The sequence below is a fragment of the Sturnira hondurensis genome, unplaced genomic scaffold (genome assembly GCF_014824575.4).
Source record: "Sturnira hondurensis isolate 20B ecotype Veracruz unplaced genomic scaffold, ASM1482457v3 Scaffold0004136, whole genome shotgun sequence".
In the NCBI taxonomy this organism is placed as follows: Eukaryota; Metazoa; Chordata; class Mammalia; order Chiroptera; family Phyllostomidae; genus Sturnira; species Sturnira hondurensis.
The window spans coordinates 3,566,273-3,584,392 of NW_028076767.1; the positions used below are offsets into that span (position 1 = coordinate 3,566,273).

Consider the following 18,120-nt stretch of genomic DNA (forward strand, 5'->3'; position numbering starts at 1 on the left):
AACATCACTAGTCCCCTCAGTGCTTCCTCATCTTTCTCAGTTCCCTTCTCCCTGCACACGCCCCTTTTAAGAGCCCTTTGGTTAAAGGCTCTTCAAGTAAACCTTTGCGTGTGCCATCTCTTTCCCTGATTGGACTCTGATTTCCATTAGGACCCTGATTAAAATAAGTGATGAACTAAAGAAAAGACCCTTTTGGAGATGGACACATTGAGCATGCATAGATTGATATCACTAAACATTTGCATCATCCAGAAAGAATTACCTTTATTCTGATTATTCCTCACCTAGAATCTTTCTGATAACTTGGCTTCCCATGTTGTTCTAGCTGAAGAAATTAGAAGATGCTGGTCAGACTGGTTCTCATAACTGTTCAATATCTCATCTCAAATCAGTAAATTATTGTTGTGCTCTACAAAAATAGTGCATGGAAAGTCAAAAGGAAGTGGAAGTGGTAGAATTAACTTAGTTTACTTTTACTCGTATGGAAAAAAATCACAAATTTGAAGGGCTGACATTGTAAGATAAAGAGCCCTAAGATCGGGGTTCAGAGATAAGGACTCTGAGGTTTACCAGACACAAGCTTCTGAAAATGCAGCCCCCAAGTAAACTCGGGGGCAAACACAAACTCTGTTTGCTAATTTTCTAATCTACTTCCATCTACCCTTTTATATTTTAATGCGCTTGACTATTTACTAAAGTTTACAAGTGTAGGCAATTTCTCACAGCCTCAAAACCCCAATGTAAGAAAGACTTCTGGCTCACAGAATAACATCAGTAGAAATTAGTGCTGTGAGAAAATTCTAAAACGCAGTAGCCAAGCAATTTTTATTTCTTTACAGAAAAAGTAAGCACAAAAACAAAAATCCCCAGTCCAGCATTTGTAAGTTTTCACAATCCAGACCACCACACCTCATAAATCCAAAACGGCGGAAATACCACACTCCTTCCTGTCATTTGGCCTTCGCGTATTCTACGACCCACACCCTGAAACACCTTCCCCTGTCTTCTGTCTATCCCAATGTGACTCTTTAGCCTTGAACACCCCAACATAATCCCAGTCTTCCACAACACTTTTTCCAGCCACACAAGCTCACCATATTGTCTGTCCTCTGAGCACCTTTGGCACTTACTGACTTGTCACTTACTGAATCACACGTCACTCTTTATTCCCTGAGCCTTCTCACTGTCTTCCTCCAAGCTTATTTCTGGGGTGAGTTCTTGGTGATTTCAACATCCTTCCAATAAAACCTGGCCTCATATAGCATTTTTTCAAAGTAAATTGGAGGCTTTCTGGGGTGGGGGGAGTATTTTAATATTTTAATTGGCTGGATTTTTACTGAATTTATTAGAGTGACATTGCTTAATAAAATTATATAGATTTCAGGCATATAATTCTATAATACATCATCAGTGTATTGTGTTGTGTGTTCACAACACCAAGTCAAATCTCCTTCCATCACCATTTATGCCCCCTACAATCCTCTTCTACCTCCCCTACCCATCTTCCCTCTGATAATCACTGTACTTTTGTCAGTGTCTATTAGTTGGTTTTTATTATTGCTTAATCTCTGCACCTTTTTCTCCCAGCCTCCCAATGCACCTCCCCTCCAACAGTTGTCCATTTGTTCTCTGTATCTATGAGTGTGTTTCTATTTTGTTAGTTTATTTTGTTCATCGGATTCCACATGTAAGTGAAGTCATATGCTACTTGTCCTTCTCTCACTGGCTTATTCCACCTAGCATAATACTTCCCAAGTCCATCCAAGCTGTCATGAAAGGTAATAGTTCCTTCTTTTTTACAGCTGAGTAGTATTACATTGTGTCCATATAAATTGTTGGAATATTTGTTCTGGTTTTATGAAATACACCATTGACACCTTGATAGGAATTGCACTGAATCTAGAGATTGCTTTGTGTAGTATGGACATTTTAATTATGTGAATTCTTCCTATCCATGAACATGGTCTGTACTTCTACTTACTTGTATCTTCTTTGATTTCTTTCTTCAGTATCTTACAATTTTCTGAGTATAGGTCTTTTACATCCTTGGTTAAATTATGGGAGGTCACTTGTAGGTAACTATCTTTCTCTTGCAGCTTTTAAGATTCTCTCTTTGTCTTTAACCCTTGCTATTTTAATTATTATATTCCTTGGTGTGGATCCTTTGGGTTTACCTTGACTAGGACTCCATGTGCTCCCTGGACTCGTGTGTCTTTTTTCTTCATCAGGTTAAGGAAGTTTTCAGCCATTATTTCCTCAAATAGGTCCTCAAATTGTTGCTATCACTTTTCTTTTTGGTACCCCTATGATGCGGATGTTGTCATGCCTCATGTTGCCCCCAAAATCCCTTAAACTATCCTCATATTTTTCTTTTTGCTGTTCTGATTGGGTGTTTTCTGCTACCTTGTCTTCCACATCTCTGATTCAATCCTCAGCTTCATCCAAGCTACTGCTTATACCCTCTGGTGTATTCTTCATTTCAGATATTGTATCCTTCATTTTCTGACTGGTTCTTTTATATAATTTCCATGTCCTTTTTCACGCTATTGTAGTTCTCACTAATTTTTTGGACATCCTTACAACCATTTATTTGAATTTTATATCTGATGAGTTGTTGACCTCCTTTTTAGTTAGCTCTCATTCTGGAGATTTTTTTGTTATTTCATTCAGGGTATGTTTCTTTGTTCCCTATTTTGGCTACCTCTTTTTGTTTACTTCTTTATATTATGGAGATCTGCTATACTCCCAGTCTTGGTAGGGCGGCTTTATATAGTAGATGCCCTGTGGGACCCAGGGGTGCCGTCTCCTGGATCACTTGAGCTGGAGGCTCCAGGTGTGTCCCTTGTGTGGGTTACGTGGGCCCTACTATTGTAATTGAGTCTATATTGTTATTGGCCCATTGGTGATCCTCACCTCAGGCTGGCTGACAGTGAGGATTGACCCCAACCACAGTGCACAAGCTGCTGTGCAGGTACTGACCACACAAAGCAGAATTCACTTCAGCAGAGCCTGGTGCCTGCTGAGATCTACTTTTGGATATGCTGCTTGTGAATCTAATAGGATCTTGCTCTGATTTTGTCTCAAGCTGGCCACTGGGTATGTTTGTTCTGGGGCTTCTTGGAAGGGACTCTGGTGCAGGCCAGTGTGAGATGCTGCCTGTGATTGGCCCAGGGAAACCTGTTTAGAGCTACAAAGTGATCCAGTTTGTGTCTGTCTCTGCTGGGCCAGGTGTACACAGGAAGGACCAACCTGCACATCAAAGCTGACTTTTATAAGCAACAGGCCTAGGAGCAAGTCAACAAAACTCCCAAGGAATCCCAAGATCCACCTTCACCTGCTTCCACTTGCCAGCTGCCTGTTAGGCTAAGCCACTGAAAGAGCCTCTGATGGTATTTGAGTTGTATAAGGTAGGTTATCAGTGAGTCACCAGTAAGGGCAAGTGGTATTCAACAGATTGATACAAGTTCAAACTTGGTGCCAGTGCTGGGTCTAAGGACATTCAGCAAATGCCCCAGGGTATACCAAATCTAGCTGCAACTTGCTGGGTGCTTACATACCTTTGTGGTGGGGTGGGGTCTCAGGGAGTCATCAGGTTGAGGTGAGCAGAGTTTATCAGGCTCAAATAGACCAAGATTTAGTTGGCCATACAAGGGAAAAATGGCCCCCATCCTAGAGTCACAGAACTCAATCTGTTTCAGAATCTACCCAGAGCCCCATCTCAGCAGAGTGGGACCATTGGGACATAGAAGAATGAGGTTAATGAATCTCCTTTAATGTAGAGGTGCTGGTCAGATTTAAGGGAAGGTAAGAGGAGTAGCCTCCTCCCAGATCCACACAATCTGTTCCAGATTCTGCCCAGACCTCAACGTGGTGAAACCACCAGGAGTTAGGATGATGAGGCTGGCAGAAGCCCAAAGGATGGTTCTAGTGAATCTCCTGTGAGGGAGAGGCACCAGTCACATTTACAAGAAAGTGAAGGGGAACAGCCCTAACCCCAAAGCCACACAACTTAGTCACTGACACCCACTGATTCTGCCCAGACCTCTACAACCCAGCCCAGGCAGCTAACTCCTCAGCAGGGCACAAGCAGGGTGGGGTGACAAGAAGTCCAGAGGGTGGGACTATTGCATTCTCCCAGGCTGATGCTGTGTGCACTCCAAAAAGATGGTAACTTCGGTGTGAAAAAGTGACATGCATCCTAATGACTGTTCCCATAGCTCTCTTCCCACAGCCACAAAGCCCAGTCTCTCCTCACACAACTCGAGTGCGCTCCGTCCTCCCTCCACAGAAGTCCAGGGTGAGTGGCTGTGAATGAGATTTTGTGCATTGGCCCTTTAAGAAGGCACCCGTACCTATAGTGGACTCCTGTCTCTTTCTGGTGGACAGAATCCCTGCCAATTTTCACAGCCAGTTTTTATGTGGGTGCCTCTTCCTAGTTCTGGTGGTCTGGGCTGGGGTTAAGATCCCACTCTTCTCCGGGAGAACCTTTGCAACTAAGAGACCTTTCCAGAATCTCAGATGCTGCCCATGGGAGTGGGGCCACCTATTTGGTGTCTCTGTTCTACAAGTCTCAGTGTGTGGTAAATCCTTGGTTATAAGGCATCTCTTCAACTAGTCTTCAGTTGGTAATTTAGGTTGACTGGTCTATATTTTAGTTGTAATTCAAGTTTGATCCTGGTAGGAGGTGGAGAGCTACCACTTACTCTGCTGCCATCCTGAATCCACCTTCTCTCATATCTTTTCTATTTACCCCATTGGATTGTTATCTACAACACTTCAGCCAACCAGTCCTATTTGTCATAACCAGTAACTGCACTCCCGCTGTAATCTCAATTTTAACATTCCACTCTCCGATTACAATACCTAATTTTTTTCAGATGATTCTCCCTATTATTTCAACCCCCTCTAGTTGACCAAGCCTACCATCTTTTCTCTCACACTCTTCATGGCTTATTTGCCTTCCTTGTGCAGTCTAAAGTCTAAGATCCATCACTATACTTGCTAACGCACATATACCTTTAACTCCCTGAATCTTGTCTGTCATGCTTCCCTGGCAAACCCCAAGCCTGGCTAAATCCAAAGCTCTAACATCTTTGTACCTGTACTTGAACATGGCTCAGGACAAGCATACAACCCCCTTGTTCTCAATTTGAAGTATAACTCTCCTTATTGACTCTTTTTGAAGCACTCAACTTGGGTTTTGTAGAAACAATAATCCTCTTCCTTTTTGCAGTTGACTTACCTGCTGTTTCACTAAATAAAATAAAATATAGTAAGAAGTGCAATTAACAAGTTTGGGAATAAACCAAACCAACTCTTGGTAAGCATTTAACTCACCTGGGGAGAAGAGAAGCATGTGCGGCCCACTAGCCCGGGGGGGTCAAAGTACCATGGAGGTACTAGTACCATGGACCTCTACCAGAATGCAACACAGGAGGCATGGAGAACCTCTGTTAATCTGCCAAGTTAGTCAAGAGGGAGTCAGTTAAGAGAATGTCTATCATACATGTATACAGAAAAACTGTGTATTCTGTACATGGCATTTATAAATAAGCAAAAGAGAATTTACCTCCTACTACTTCTTTACTGATGATATAGAGTCAGTTTTGGTTCAGGGTCATTGATTTATAGGGAGGCTATGGAGAAAGAAACCTGTCATTTTGCCTCAGGCTCTTTCATCATTTATTAGCCACACTACCATTTTGGCTTTATGTTATCATGGTCATTTCCTAATTGTGCTATAACACAAATATCAAATTCTTTAAGATTAAGTTGCTTCACCCAGAAGAAAATCAAGATATTTTGTTGTGTATAATGTGCATCCACATTTTTGGCCCAAACTTTCAAGAAAAAATCTTTCCAGAAAAAAGTCTTTCCTTTAATTTTTTGATTAAATATTTTATTTATTTATATTTAGAAATGAAACAACTTATCATATTCCAGGTGTTGTTTTGCACATGGATATCATTATTGCTTTCTAGAGTTACACTTTTAATGCATAAGCATAAATTAGAGAATTAGAAACATTTATAGAGATATGGAATTAGTAATACTCATGTATAATACCCATCCTTATTCTTCCCTCAAAAATTTGGGCAAAAAAGCGCTTATTATACATGGCAAAATACGGTATCTCCTCTATGTATTGCACAAAGATACCATCAAAAGCAATGTTTCTCCACCATTTGTTCTCATTACTGCCTTCCCCCTAAGGAACATTTTTAAATATTTTTTCTAATTGCTCCCCCACCAAGAAATGTTAATATCATAGATGTACTGTATAACTGTTTCTATACTCTATATCTATGCTTAATACATTAAGAAAGTAATTGTCACCTCCTTGGAGACAATTATCCTGTTCAGACTGCATGATTTAGGGCATATGATTTAGGGTGTCTTGTACATGATTCCTTTTTAATTAAAATTACATATGTTTAAGGTGTACAACATGACATTTGATATACATTTTGAAAAGACTGCTGCAGTCCAGCTAATTAACACAGCATCACACTCCATAGTTAGCTTCCGTCTGTGTCTGGTAAGAGCACCTGAAATGCATTGTTGGAGCAAATTTTCAATACTCAAAAGAGTGTTATCAACTAGAGTCATCATGCTGTAAATTAGATCTCTCTAGACTTACTCATTGTACATAACTGAAATGTACACACTTTGACTAACATCTCCCCACTTCCTTGGCCTGGTAACCACCACTCTGCTCTCTGCTTCTGTTACACGGTTCCTACTTGGCTGTTATCTGTGTCTGACAAGCGGAACCCAGGACATTGATTTGGGGAAGTGGCCTACCTTAGTGGTGAGGCTGTCACTAGTGGTTCACAATTCTCCCTTTTTTATTTCTTTTATTCTGTCTTTCTTAATGTGCTATCTTTATTCTCACCAATTCAACTTTCATGTTTTTATTAAAATGGTAAGCAATTAAACACCAGATTAGGACTAAAGATTTTCATCAAGAATAGCACAATATTAATCTACAGTAGCAAATTAGCTTTTCCTTTACAGAGTATTAGCAGTTTCCTTGACCTAAGAAATAAAAAACCTGTGAAAAGTATTCTTCATCACTATCATACCATTCATGGGCCCTCTCACCTCTGCACATTTTTTACCATCAATAGCACATGTATTATTAATATTAGCAACAAAGCTCAGAGGTTCACATGGTTCACAGAGGTTCATCATTCAGGGAAAACTGAGACAAATAAAAGAAAGGACAAAAAGGTAAACCAGAGAAGAACACAAAGGACAAAATGCTGAAGGGTTTCTTCTAATATATATACCCATAACTTTCAAGGGAACTATGAAACACCAACTTAATAAAATGTGTTGTCCTGCTATATTAAAGAGGTTAGCTTGCTCCTCCAGTGTTCAATTTCTAATACTGAAAAGTTACTTTAAGTTATTTTCTTAGATCTGAAACCAGAAAAAACAGATTATTCTGTGTGCAATTATTTCATAAGCTTCTGTGAGTAGTCTTCCTGATGTTTGGAGGAGAATGCAAATGACGCTCCTCATATTTTCTGCCTCCTGCTTCTACTTGTCGTTCCATATTCTTCATGTGCAAGAACATTCACCCCTGATTATAACGTTTGGAAATTTTTTAGAATTCCAAAACTTTCATGCAAAGTCAGGTTCTGACTCACTAAATATCAAGACCATCGGGAAATAATTTGGGGGAAAATTAGATTGGTGTTTACCAACCCCCCAAAAGAAGTGTTTTTCCATAAACACTTGAGCCAAGCCAAACCAAGCAGCTAAAATAGTTGAAACAAGTATTAATTCATGTCCTTTTCCCTACAGAAATTCTGCATCATAAGTTTAAAAAGTTAATTATTGTAGAGAATAGAAGGAGAGAAAATATGAGTTATAATTCTTATAGGCATCTAAAAATCTGATGAAAGTTTAAATTTTCCTACCATTTTCAGCCAAAATCTTTTATTTCAATATTTTTACCTCCGTTGTCTCTTTTGATAGAGTTAGGAATTACATACTGGAGTGACTATTCATACATAGTCTGTCTTCTTCCATCTGACTGTATGAGATGAGATGAGGTGAAATGAGATATTCCACGAGAACTGGTGTCGTGCCCACTCTGGTCACTACTATATCCTCAGGACACACACTGGGCATGCGCATGGTAGGTGGTCAAAAAGGTATTAAAGATTAAACTAGATAGAAGAGAGTATATTTTGATATATGACTTTTCTCAACAATGAACAATGATGCTATGAAAGCATCTATTTCCTTTATTCACCCATCTTGATGTTGCTCTTTACTCATCACAGAGCCCTAATATGCCAGAACAGAAATGATTAATATATCCCTGACCTTAAGAGGTTCTCAGTCTAGAGGGAGTGACAGACCTGATCATAACATACCAAGATATGAGAACTAATAAGTATCTGTGCGAGAGGCAGAGAAAGAAGGAGCAATCCAATTGCTTTCTACTGAAATCAGAATTTTCTCTCAGACAGGCAATCATAGAAGCATAGAAAAAAATAAAATATTTAAAACTGAATTTTTGTTTTGTTTCATTTTGGAATGAGACCACTGAAAGTGAAGCCAAACTAAATGGAGGACTTTGTCCATCTAACCACTTTCAGTTCCTGGCTTAAACACCACTCCTTCAGAGAAATCTCTGATCCCTGTTGACACGCTCACGGGGCTGGGACTTCTGCCATGTGCCTTCCACTAGAGTGGGAATCCACAGGGCCAAGCAGCCTGTCTATCTAGTCTACTGGTTATTATATTTCTAGAACCTAGAGCCATCTCTGGCATGTAGTAGGTGTTAAATAGATTTTTGGTGAATAAAATCTGCCCAGCAATATATTTTTCTCTTTTTAAACCAATTTTTCTCATTTTTCCGTTCTACAAAGAGAAAAAAAAAATTCTCCTCTCCAAGTAATGTTCTCTGCCTTTTCCTTCAAGATGAAGGAATTAGAGATGTTTCTCTAATTATTCAAGACATTATCATTGAATACCTAGAAGAAAATGGCATTTTATGCATCTACACACAGTGGAGAATTTAACCTAAATAGTATATCTGAGGTTGTTTGTCTATTTGCAGACTCCCAGACTAGGTTTCTCCATGCCTCCTATTCACGCCATTTCCAAGGGATTTAGGCTGAAGAAGGGAGACTTTCTTCTGGAAAGTAGTAAAAGATTAGTGTTCTCAGGGAAATGATAAAAGGTCAGCATTCACTTTCTCTGCCTAAAATTAGTCCTTACCTTCTACTTTCACTGAAGGGAGGAAGGAGAAAATGAGCAAGATCCCAGGTTAAGGCTGAGAGTGTTCCAGATATTTAGAAACAGAAAGTTAGGTATCATGAAAGAGCCTCCAGTCCTAAGGCATCAAGTTCTGAGGTCAGTGAACCCTGCGTTTCGTGCCTCTCCGGGCCATCTGGCTGCCAGAAAGGGATATTTTAAGTCACGGCAAGGCCATGTGGCAACCTCAAAAACCACACCCTATGAACATCAGCTTCCTCCACCAACACGGGGCAAGTCAGACACGGTGCAAGAAATAAAGGCTGTGCTATGGCGATACAGGTCCCACTGAAGTGCTGTTGCCTTTTTTTAAAATGATTAGATGATTAGTAAGTTTTTTGTATTTGTATTCACTAAATGTTCTGCTAAAAACTGGAAAAGTCCAATTTGGGTGTTTTCAAATGTCCAGATGTGTCCTAGATATAGCCTAGATGGCAGGAAGAGATTTGAATTGGTTTAAATACAGAAAGTTTTTATTCACTGCAGAAATATGTCTTCTGAATTATATAGTCTTCCACATGACCCTTGGAGGAAACAGGAAAAAGTATATTTAATTTTTTTTTGTATTTCAGTTACAACATATGAGAAGATGTTATACAATTATATACCAATTTTAACAATTAATATAACAGAAATCTCCTGGTGTTTTCTATTACTTATTATCCCATCAAAAAATAGGGATTTCCCTTAGTTTCCTTAAATCACCCAAACTCAAATTTAGAGGAAGAGCACCACCTTATTAGATTCTGAGATGGTAGTGGGTAGTGGGTCCTCTCCAGGAGACCTGGGTTCTAAAATCATCTCGGCCACTTATTACTCACCCGGAAAATAGACCAAAGAATATGTCTAAAATCTTCCTCATGCCAATATCCCACAATTTCCCAGCCCCCCACAATTATCTCAGGAAACAAATCGAGGGAGCACTAGGTTAGGGTCCGAGCCATGTCTGCCTAGACAGACCATACAACTGTCTCATTACTGGACTCCTGTCACTTTCTCCTGAGCCTTGTGAGCCTAGGAAAACCTGCTACTTTATAGTCCATCGTTTAATTTTGTTTTTGCAAGAATGAGTGGTAAACAAAGATGGTACAAGAAATACTGAGATATATCAGCTAATGTTTCAAAAATGGCAATAAATTTGGGAGTCATAAGCTTATAAAATATAAATGAAGCCAGAAATTTGAATAAAATAAGCATGAAAAGATATGTAGAGTGAGAAAAAATAAATAAAACTGAGGACTGATTCACCTTAATAATAGGAATGGGGTGGGGAGAGCATAAGAAAAGAAGTCCTAGAAAAAGCCTGAAAAGGAGAATCAATATAGGTAGAAAGAAAACTATGGTGCTTTGTAAAGAAGCCAAGGGAAGAGATTGCTTTAAGGAGGAATCAGAGGCCAACAAAGTCAAAGCTTCTCACAAATCATGTAGGCTAGGATTAAGTCATTACATAGAACACTATGGAGCTTCCCTTAGCGATGGACGTTTCCACAGGGTGGTGGTAGCAAAGTATAACTGGCAAGTGGCATAGGAAGTGCATGAAAGCTGGAGATGCAGATTGAGCTCTTGTGTATCCCTCTCACCATTATGAACATTCAAATACAATGTTGCAAAAATATCTAGTACATGGCTGAGCTTAACCAGTGAAAGAAAGTAAAGCCAACTCCAATCAATGCTACGATGGCCCAAGAGTATGACCTAGGTGCTGGGACTGGGGTCAGGAGGGTAAGAACAGGAAATGTGCTCTAGGTTCTGCATAAAGAGAAGATTTGAAAGTTCACATATCCAAGATCCTCAAAGGGTAGCCCAGCCTATACAAATTGGTCTAGAACCACACTATCTAGGGTGGTAGCTACTCACCATATATGATTATTTAAATTTAAATTAAGTAAAATTAAATAAAATATACAATTCGATTCCTCAGTCACACATTTTAAGTACTTAATAACTCCTGGCAGACAGTGACTACCATATTGGAAGACACTGGTATCAAACACTTCTATTGTCACAGAAAGTTCTGTTGGACAGCGATAATGTAGAAAATCTCTGGACACCATCCCAAAGAAGCAGAAAAGAAATATGCTGTCTGCCTCAATCTTTGGATGCAGGCAAAAAAAAAAGCAACTCTCCTTATGAGAAATTGATATACCAAATATGTGCACATTCCAGGTAAGAGGTCCAAATTTCTACTATCCAGAAAAGCTGGAATCCCAAGTCAAAAATCTTTCCATTGCAATCTCAGCAGAAGCAAGCACAGCACATTCGTGAAACACTGTATAGTGCTTATTCAGAAGCTAAGACACACAGACCTCCACAGGAAAAAGCAATCCAATCTAAAAATGAGCTCATTATTAACAACTACAAACTACAGAAAGAATTTGAACAGGTACTTCACAAAAACAAATATCCAAATGACCAATAAATATGAGAAGGTGATCAACTTCATTAGCCATCAGCAACTACCTAATAATTTTTAAAAATATCCATGAGATACCCTTTCACAGCCTCCAGGATGGCTAAAATTTAAGACTAACCCCACCAAGTATTGGTTAGAATGTGGAACAACTAGCATTCTCGTACACTATTGGTGAGAGTAAATCGACTCACTTGTAGCCCAGCAATTCCTCTCCTGGCTGTACCCAACAGAAATGGGAACCTATGAATGTATACTAAAAGCAGGTGTCACAAAAAATATACAAAAGACACATAAAAAGATGCTCATAACAGACATTTGTGATAAACAAACTAAAGACAACCTAAATGTCTATCAGTACAAGAAAGGATATATAAGGGTACAGACTCATGTAATAGAATATTTTACAGTAATAGAAACAAACTACACCCAACAACATGAATGAATCTTACAAAAATAATAGTGAGGGCAATAAGGCAAACATGGAGTCCATATAAGCTCAAAACAGACAAACTAATCAAGGAATTACCTTGAGTCTGGCAACTTAGACTACTCGGCCATCCTGACACCAGTTCAGACAAACTAATCAATAATGATCAAGTTAAGATAATGATTATTTGGGGAAAGTGGTGACTGAGAAGGGTGAGTAAATGGTGCTACTGGGGTGCTAGTCATATTCTAGTCCTTGATCTGGGTGGTTGTTACATGAGCTAATTCCTTTGTGAAAATGCATCACGTTGTCTAGTTATGACTGACATACTTTTAAACAGAGGTATAGTCTTTATATATTTATATGAAATATATAAATTTTATTAAAATAGTAATGACTAGTTGAAGGAACTACAAAAAAAATGTGGAACTAGCCTTGGCAGGTGTATCTCAGTGGATTGAGCACCAGCCTGCAAACCAAAGGGTCATCGGTTCAACTCCCAGTCAGGGCACATGGGTATGTTGCAGGCCGGGTCAGGTCTCCATTTGGGGGGGGGGGGGTGAGAAACAACCACACATTGATGTTTCTCTCCCTCTCTTTCTCCCTCCCTTTTCCTCTGTCTGAAATAAGTAAATAAAATCTTAAAAAAGAAAAAAGTGGAAAATTCTAGATTCCAATAACATAAAGTAGGGAGACAAGAGTGTCAGTGTTCAAATATTCTCTAGTGCTGATGTTGTTTTGAGGAAGAAAAGAAATATTTATTAATGTTAGGCCCTGCAAAGTAAACCTGTTAAATATATAAAGGTAACCACTAAAGTATAAGAAAATAATGTAAGCTTTTAATAGAGAGGGAAGAAATACTTCTAGAGAAAAAATTAATTGATGCTAAAAAAAGAAATGGGGAAAAGAAGAAAAAGCATTATAAAATTTCCAATAAAAGTGATATAAAGGTGCCCCAAAAGTCAGTAATTGCAATAAGTATAAGCAAGTCAAACTCCCCCAATTTAAAATAGGTATTCTCAGATTATACAAAAACAAAATGCAGGTGTCAGTATACTACAAGAAACATACCTAAACATAGTAACACAAGTTTAAAGTAAAAGGATAAAGATGTCTAGTCAGATGTTTGATTAGTCTAGAGTTGAGGATTTGATGGGGAAGGCAATAGAAGGACAAAGTGGCAGAAAAAGTACAATAAAATGATGAGAGTGGTCAGAGCAATAGGGTACAGAGTCTTGACTAGCATAAAGAAATGATACCCGAAGACTGCTGATAGGGAGGAAATGTAACGGTTGAGGAAATAGAATAGCCAAGAAAATATTAGTCTAGTGGGATTTCACAGCAATTGTGATGGCACAGAGCAAAAAGACAAGTTTGATTTTTCATCAAGTGAAAATTTATATCTAAACAGGCCATTCATTTTTTCCTAACTGTCCAACTTTTTTACTACAAATATTCTATAGAACTCTGAAAGATGTAAAGAAAAATTTGCACCTATGTTCCCCAAAGTTGAAGTGTGTCTTAGGAAGTTACCAGCCTTTAAACCAGAGTCAGCTTTGAATTCTGTTGGAGAGTTGTGCACATGAGGCCAATAGAAAAACCAGCCTTCTGGTCAACAGCCCAAACCTCATTGGCTCTCAGGGTAATCAGGGCACAGAAATCTAAAAAAATATCTAAGCAACCACTGACTTTTCACGTAACAAAATGCAACACACATTTCCTTTGGTAAAGGTCGCTTACATTTTTTCTGCCTTATGCACCACTGAGGTGAGGAAAAATAACCCTTACAATGTTTGCAAGACGCAATAAGTACACACTTCAGTTCTAAGTTCGGTAATTGTATTGCTATAAATCCCTGAACAGGCCTCTGTCTACTGAAATGCTTTTAAGTTTCAAAATTTCACCCAACATGTTACATCTTCCTTAAACTTTTTCCAACTTCCTCAAGCAGAATTCATCATGGATTCCTCTGCATTCCCTCCTCACATTGGTAGTGTGGTTAATATACCAGGTATTCCATTCTACTTATAGTGTAATTATTAACAAAAGTCCTCATCTCTTTTAAGATTATAAAAATCTTGGGGACAAGATCCACTCTTGAGCTCACTCCCAGAACACAGTGCTCTATTCTGTACAGAAGAGGGAATAGTAAATGTTAACTATACATAGTTGATCCATTTTCAGGAAAAGGAAGTATGATTTTGTTCCATGGGCATTTTAGTTTTCTTCTTTAAATTAAAGGCATTGATTGGCTTAACAGTACCAGGCTGACCCAGGAGGACAATTGATCTAGAATATGCAAGCAAAATCTCTCTACTCTAAAGAGCTACAATACCAACGAACATAGAATGATTCGGTTCAGTATATTTTGATATTGTATAAATCTAATTTTTGCTTTAATTAGAGACAGATTTGACCACTCCCCACTCTTTGTTAATAATTTGCTGTGAGTAAATCCTTGAAGAGGCACATAACTCATGCTGTCCTTCAAGTGCACCAACTGTTCCATGAAGTCCAGGAAGAGAATCCATTATCCTACTGTACTTATTTATTATGGCAAAGGCTATCCAAACATGAGCCAGTGTTCACAATGCCTAATGAGAACCTTACTAAAATATTTTCCTCTCTTTTGCTCCTTCGTGTCAGAGGACACCTGGTCAAGAGCCAAAATCCCATTGGCTCTCAGAGCGATCCTTGTCAGAGGTCCCAGGTTGGGGATAGATTATTACTGCTACAGCTACAGTTTAGAAAATACAAAGCCAAAGGGACTGATTTGTGCCAATTTTTTTTCAAATAGTACTAAATCTGTTCAGGCACCAGAACTAAAATTTAAGAGTCAGAATCTACGTAAGTCTTACATCTCCAATTCCTGTTTCCTGTAACATAGCAAAGTAATTTACTCTCCAAGTAAAACAGTCTTCTGTTTTCTGTAATAAATCAGTGATTCTCAAAGTAAGGCATTCCCAGATTAGCAGCATTAGCATCACATAGGAACTGGTTAGAAATGCAAATCAGGTCCCATCCAAGACCTACTGATACAGAACCTGGGGGTGGGTCCCAGCAATCATGTTTTCGAAAGCCCTCCAGGAGATGCTGGTGCAAAGTAACATTTGCTGGAATCACAGCTCTAGACTAGACCAAGGCGTGATCCGTGGAGCAGGGCATCAGCATCCCCTGGAAGCTTGTTAGAAAGGCGGACTCTCAGGCCCCACAGCCATACTGAATCAGAAACTACATTTTAACAAGATGTCCAAGTGATTTGTATGTATACATTAAAGCTTGAGGAGAACCACCAAGGATGAAATTAAGAAAAGTAAAAATCTGAATAAATAAATAAAATAAATAACTACTATGAAGTTTATAATGCACTTCTACCTTATTTAATTGTACCTTCCCCACTTACTGCTCTCAATAATCTGGTGGACCAGGTATTGTCATGACTTCCATCTTACATGTGAGATGCAGGAGACGGGATGATGGACCCGATGTCACAAAGCCAGCAAGCAGAAGAGCCAGGATTTAAACACAGGTCATTTGGCTCTGAAATCTAGGCTCTTAGGCACCACCAATAACTACTATTCTACTTGTAACTCCAGTGGGCTCTTTTTTTTTAACCATATCACATTACCTCAAAATGGGAATTTCATTCATGAGTAACCAATTAAACATTTTCCTAAAACTAAAAATAATATATATCCATTTTATTTTAATAAATATTTATTAAAGTCTATTTTATAACAAGCCACCTTAACCTGGTAGAGCTTATAATACTAGGCCAATGAGAATAAGTGCTCAATAAATATTTACTGAACCAATCAATCAGTGAATTACTTTATTATCATATGCAAAGTAATACAGGAGCAAAGATGAGGCACCTGTACACACATCCCAGTTATTGAAACATTTCCTGTAAATGATGTATGTTGAGCTGAACACATAAAGAGAACAAGGGTCAACCAGACAACCAATGAGAGTAGAAGATTCCAGGCACGCTAAGAGCTTGGGCTTTATATCAGGATGTTGAAATTCACTGAAGTATTTCAGGGAGAGAAATGGACTTCAATTGATATGTCTGAACACATATAAGTAGCTATACATAATAAATGCAAAATATCAAGAATGAAGCCCCCAAAGCCATCAGATCTTGAAGTCTAAAACTAAACCTTAGGATTTAGCTTACTAGTGATTATATCCTGTCAGAGGGTAGGAATGTGTAGTTTCTAATTGAGGTCTTGCCTCCCTATTGATGGGAATGAAGAGAAAGGGCTTCATACCCTTAGTTGTCTACAGGAAGGAGAAGGACCAAAATAAATTGGAGGAAACAGAGACTTGACCTGGGAACCATCAGAAAAAAGAAAATGGGAAGCTCTTCATTAGTTTCAGCATCAGCTCTTAGAGTTATAGAAAATAGAAGTAGGAGAGCTCAATTTGAGTGACATACTAGTTTTCTCTTTGACAGCTAAGTGACACCCCATTAAGATGTCAGCCCCTGAGAATTCCCTGGGAAGTGGACTTCTTCTCCTCTTTTGCTTTGTTTGAAATTTTTAAATAGATTTTCTTGGAATTTTATTAGGAATTATAGACATCCCAGGAATAATTTTCATATCTTAGTGTCTCTACTAGTAATGACCAAAAAAAAACTATTGTTTTCCTTTCTCTCCAATTTTTCCTTACATCTTGCTTTATCTCCAAACAATTCTCAATGTATTAAATAGATGAAGTAACAGCATTTAAGGAGACTGAGTTACTTATATTATCTGTTGTATGCATCTGGGTTTTTCTTAATCAAAGAAACCAAATTTTTCTATGTTCTTAATTGGGACTCCAGTATTAAAGGCACTTCCCTGAGGTGTTTTGTAAAGCACAAAAGAAAATTCTCATTTGGGCAATTCTCATTGCCCAAACTAACATTCAGACTTTTTAGGCTTCCTCTTCAATAGGGTGTGTTGGAATCTGAACTGATATTTGAGGCCAAGCACCCCACAGTCAGGAGTGCAGGGACAGTCTTCTCCCTGTCCAGACACCATCAGAACTACGAAGCCTCGAAAAGAGACATGACCTTCCCCCTAAAAGACAGAAATGACCCAAGAGGTCAGGGTCACTTGTAGGTCCAGCAGAGATCAAAGCAGCCCTCCTTCTGAGGGACCTCTCAGCTCCCTAGCCTGTCCTTACAGAACATCAGCTACAGCCTGTGTCAGGGCAAAAGGAAAGGAGGCAAGGGACGAGGCAGGAAATGGCCAGTTCACTTCCTGCCAAATAACATGAAAGCAACTAGAAAGAATGTCCACCCACCTGCAACAGCTTTATTTTCCCTTAGTCTTTTTTTCATCCTTATCTTGGCATCTGCCATGAAAAAGGTCACCCAAATATTTTAATAAAATATTTTCTGGCCCTAGCTGGTGTAGCTCAGTGGATTGAGCGCCGGCCTGCAAACCACACGATCGCGGTTCAATTCCCAGGCAGAGCACATGCCTGGGTTGCAGGCCGTTTCTCAGCAGGGTACTCATGAGAGGCAACCATACATTGATATCTCCTTCTCTCCTTCCCTTCCCCTCTAAAGATAAATAAATAAAAAATCTAAAAAAATATATTTTCTAAGAGCAGAGTAATGGAACTACCTTAAACCAAATGAATGTCACAATGAGAAACCCCACTTCAATTGCTCTTTAGACGAAACCTTGATTCAAACATCAACTCTTGATATTCTTTTTATATCATAAAAGCATTAACCACATTGAAGAGAATTTTGATGGATAAGCTTTTAAATTACCTAAAAATTTCTACAATTTTAGTACAAATACATTCATGTGCACATATTTTCTTCAGGCTCAATTATACGAGCAAGTGAGTATTTACATACACAGTTATGGATCTATTTTTGAAACTACTGGGAAAATGTTTTTCTATTTTATGAAGTGCTAAAGCCAAATAAAGGGATGATTAGCTTAAAGAGCATATAAAAGTCATATCTACATTACACCAAAATTACTACCTACTCTGATTA

General features: G+C 38.7%; 1 protein-coding gene across 1 annotated transcript in view; it reads right to left on the reverse strand.

Moving 5' to 3' along the window:
* CD28 (CD28 molecule) overlaps positions 1-17,456 on the reverse strand; it is a 69,579-nt gene extending 52,123 nt beyond the window's left edge. Inside the window, exon 1 of the mRNA XM_037043529.1 lies at positions 16,791-17,456. The gene's annotated coding sequence lies outside the window, so the exon portion shown is untranslated. The remainder of the gene's footprint in view (positions 1-16,790) is intronic.
* Positions 17,457-18,120: the final 664 nt, after the last annotated feature.